Below are 5032 nucleotides of genomic sequence, written 5' to 3'. Positions count from 1 at the left end.
TTTGTAGACCACCAATGATCCATGGACTAAAAATAATTGTGCTATGTCTGGTTCGCTATTTCGCTAGAAGGAGACTACAAATCAACCACACTGTTTTATTAAGTGTATTCCTCTCGTGTCTGTTTCCCATCATTCTTAGTGTACGCTTTTGATGTTTCAAACCCCTGGAGCCATTATTCTAACCTGCTTTTTCATTTAAGATTTCACAAAAAGCCTTCTATTAATGCTCCTTCATGCCAAGAAATTCTTTACCAGCTACATTCTCTCTCCGTTCTCTTGTGATTCTATTATGAAAAAACCAATCCTTATGGACCTGGCGTATATCGTTCCATGTGACCCTTTGCTGTCGATTGCTTTTGGCTCAGTCTGTTTACATTGCACTTCTTTTACTTAGAGGTACAATGAAACCACAACATTTTGATCAGGCACTCACATTTTTATTCTAGGCTTCTAATAATTGGGTCACTGTTTTCTCCTGTTCACTGACTTGCTCTCTCAACACATCTCTGTTGCAGCCTCTAATTAGATCAAGAGAGAAATGTGTGTGTTTTTATCACATGAAAGTTTGTTAAAACACAAGAGATTTTAATTTTATTAAAAAAAATCAAACTCTCTACAGCTCAAATGCCCAGAGGGACAGCCATGTTTGCATGTTGTAGCAAAATCAACAAAATGTCTCTTGTGGTACCTTAAAAAGTAAATTTTATTAAGGCTTAGGCCCTATCCACACTATACATTTAAAGCACTATTTTTCCACTTTATAGGCATGGCTTCCCCAAAGAATCCTGAGACCTGTAGTTTGTTAAGGGTGCTGACAGGAGACCCCTAATCCCCTCACAGAGCTACAGTTCCCAGAGTGGTTTAACAATCAACCCTTCTTACAGAGAATTGTAGCTCTGTGAGGGGAATAGGGATCTCCTAATAACTCACAGCACCCTTAACAAACTACAGTTCCCAGGGTTCTTTGGGGAAAGCCATGGCTGTTTAAAGTGGGAAAATAGTCCTTTAAATGTATAATGCCCATGTGGCCTTAGAGTCCACTTCATAAGATGAGTGAAGTATGAACCTCAGTTGTCAGATAAGATTAAGGGAAATGTATGTAGAGCAGTTAATGTGCACAACAATTGGCCATTGTAAACATTCCCCAGGCCTTAAGGAGAATGTGCACATAATCCACTCATGAACAAGGAATTGTGCACATTTCCCAGTCACTACATAATCTCCAACAGAACTTGGCAAATGTGCATATATAGACACAATTTTGTACATTCTCTGGCCATTTTTTTTATAAACTGTTTTAAACAATGTTTTTAGCATTTTATCATTTGTTGTCTGCCTGGGCTCTTTCTAGGAGAAAGGCCAGGATACAAATTTAATAATAGATACATAGAAATAAAATGAAATATGCATAATCCCAACTGAAGCAGCTGGAGGAGCGCAGATTGCATATTTCCAAACTAGTGACAGGAAAAAAACGCGTGTTTCTTGGCGACTATGCATACTGACTAGAGAATGTACAATATTCAGTCGAGATATGCCCATTCCCAAAGGCCTGTTGGAGATTATGCATATTTAACACTGTGGAAACTACTTCTGAATTGGCATACATAGAATTGTGCTATAAATGGATCATTTGGATCTGGTGGCAAGTCTCTCACTGTCTATGGGAGGACCGTGCCTGAATTCCATCCGATCTGTGAACAGGCATGTAGTTCTCTCTCTTGCTCTCTCTCCTTCGGTTCTGTCTCTGAAAAATGCAATTTATCATTACCTGTCTCACGGAGGTGTTCTGAAGACAAGAAAGAAAACAACCTCACACGTCAAAAGTGCTGTTTGTCAATAACAATAATTTCCATTGCTACAAGCCTAGGCAAGGAGTAGACACACTTTGCCAGAAGCCTGGGAGATATGAGATATTATTTACAGAAGTGAGGGCCTCTCTTTGGAAGTGTGTCGTCGCCTCCGGTCAACCTTGGTAAACAGAAATGACAGGAATCAATAGTAATGCCTCTGCAGTGACTAGCCTGGTGTTTGGTATTTCCAATTCACTGAATGGAAATAGATGATTACATTTCACAGGCCCAACAAACACGCCACAGAGTGGGAAGAGTGAGCCGTGCTAAAATAAACAATATCCTACAGAAACAATTCACCACCAGAAGAGAGGATGTATGCACAGAGTCTGGCAAGATGGCAGCAGTCCTTAAAAACAGGCCATCAGAATCTGTTAAGCACCATCGCAGAATTGTAGTTAGAAAGGTGCTTAGCGATATTCTAGTCTAATCTACTGTTCAGGGCAGAAAATGCAACGCAGGAGATGCAACTATAGCATTCCTGACAGACCCCTGACATCCAGACCCCTCATCGAACTGCTCACCCTCCTTGCGACATGGTGCAGTTTGTCGATGTCCATTTTAAAGTGTTGGGCTCAGAAGTGGACACCGTATCTAATCACCAGTGCAGTACAAAGTGAAACTTAACTATGGGTTAAGTTTTACTGTTGGGTTCTTAAATTTTAATTTTTAATGTTCAATGTATTTTATCTTGTACGTCGCCCAGAGTGGCTGGTCAACCAGCCAGATGGGCGACTAATAAATATAATATACTAATACTAATACTAATACTATTAGTTTGTGAGCTAGACACTATGGGTTATCGTCAACTAAGTCCTACTCAAAGTAGACCCATTGAAATTAATAGACCTAAGTTAGTCATGTCTGTTAACTTCAGTGGGCCTACTCTGAGTAGGAGTAGCATTGAACACCACCCTATGCTTCTGTTTATGCAGCCTAAGATTGCATTAGCTTTTTTAGCAGCCACATTGCACTGCTGTCTCGCAGTTGGCCTGGAACTCACCGGTATGGAGAACGCACCTCTTTTTTTGTTGCCCATGGTAACTATTTTGTGCTGGTGGTTACAGCACTTTGTTCAAAGTATGAGTACCAGTACCTTATTTTTTACCACAGAAAAGCACTGACTAAGACGTACCAGTAAAGCAAAAATCAGGAATGTGTACAATCAGGCATCAGGCTTTCTCTCCCTCAGCTGTCATCTGGCAGCAGCCATTGCACCAGGCTGCCTCAGTGGAAGAAGTGGGGAGCAGGGCTCCTTCCATCAGCTCTGCTGAGAGACTCCTGAACACTTTCTATGACAGCTGGTCATTATAAGAACTACTATTTAAGAACTACAATTGATGCCTGAATTTGATTTTTTCCTCTTCCCTCCCAGTCCCCTTTCCCTTGTGTGTCGTGTTTTTTAGATTGTAAGCCTGCGGGCAGGGACTTTCTTGTTTTAATTGACTGTATGTAAGCCCCTCTGGGAGCCTTTTTGGCGTAAGAGTGGGGTACAAATAAACAGCTATGAAAACACTGTAGGCATGTGCTGACATTTCCCTTTCTGCGTTGAGGGAGAGAAAATGTTCCTGCTCCCAAACACTGACAAGCCTGCTGTCCATGCCTCCAGCTGCTACACTTTGAGCATTCAACATGCATATAGTTGTACATGCCTAAGGCCCTTTCTTTCTAATGACATGTGCCTCTCTCTGCGTTAGCTCTGCATATCTCCCTCGGCAGGATCAAGTTTATAATATTTACATGAGCAATTTCCACCGATTAAGACATTTTTAGTTGACTAGTCTTCTGTCCATTAACCAATTCAGCTGACTGGTTCCTTTTTTATTTATTCATTTCTTTATACAATTTCTATCCTGCCCTTCATTACTAGGCAATCCCAGGGCACGTTACATAGCAAAGACAGATCACACAATAACATTAACCAATAAGCTATTCAGCAGCATAAAAAACCATTACAATCTTTAAGTAAACTCATTTAATCTACTTATTCTCGGTATAAAACAGGCATGGGGAACCTCAGGCTCTGGGTCCAAATGCAGCCCTCCATGCCTCTGCAACTGGCCCTTGGAAAACTTCCCAGGCCACACCTCTCACTGAACCTTGCTTCACACTTTGTGTGTTTCTGGCTGGCTGGAAGGTGTCTTTGAACTGTTGCCTTTGGCCCTGCCTACCACTGGCATGTGACCCTTGAAAGGTTGTTCAGAAAGGGAAATGGTCCTTGGGCTGAAAATAGGTTCCCCACCCTTAGTATGAAACAACATACTATCAACTGTATGAGATCACAGTATCAACTCCCATCCCTACCAAAAGCCTGGAAGGGGTTGTTCTTTAGCTGGCAACAAAACTAAACAAAAAAGTCAACAGCAGAATGACCTCAGGGAGACGAGCATTGCACAGGCAGGGTGCCACCACCAGGAAGGCCCTATTTTGAGTCAAGGCAGTACAAACTTCACCTGGAGTTGGAATAATGAGGAAAAACCTTCCAGGCAGATCTTAAAGTCCAGTCAGGATGGGTCAGGGAGAGGCACTCTTTCAGATAACTGGGTGCATAGTCCAGAGTGGTGGAAACCATGCCACTGCCCAAGGTAAGCCACTGCCACCCCTCTTGTCCACCCAGTGCCACCTCCCTCCTTTCCCCCTTTTCCTTAATGTTAAAGTTTTGCTGCTGCCAACATGGTGGCAGTGTGCTTCCCCATCTTCTCTGCCTTCTCCTCAGAGCAAGGCATTCTGCCACTTTTCTGGGGTGGCTCAACGTTCTCTTTTAATATTCTTTAAACCTTAAGGTTTTACATTTTTTTTAAAGAAAAGCTTTAAAAATAATTTTTAAATGAGTTACATTTAAATTTAAAAGAGAATGGCTGGCCACCAGCCGCTGCTGTCTGAGGCAATTGTCTCATTTTGCATCATGGCTGAGTTACCCTTGGCAGGAAGTCATTCACAGCTTTGTAGTTTGAACTGGGCTCAGTAGCATTCAAGCCTGCTCAGAGTAGATCTATTGCAGTTAGTGGACATGACTAACTTAGATTCATTAATTTCAAGAAGTCTCCCCTGAATATAATTTAGTTGTATACAACGCAATAAAAGCTGCAAACCAATCATTCGAAACGGCAGCACCATCAAGGGAAATGGACTAAAATCAAAGTGAAATCAATAGTTACAAAGGTGACGAATTGCAGGCA

This window comes from Rhineura floridana, chromosome 5, assembly GCF_030035675.1.
Source record: "Rhineura floridana isolate rRhiFlo1 chromosome 5, rRhiFlo1.hap2, whole genome shotgun sequence".
NCBI lineage: Eukaryota > Metazoa > Chordata > Lepidosauria > Squamata > Rhineuridae > Rhineura > Rhineura floridana.
This window is presented reverse-complemented; position numbering follows the sequence as displayed.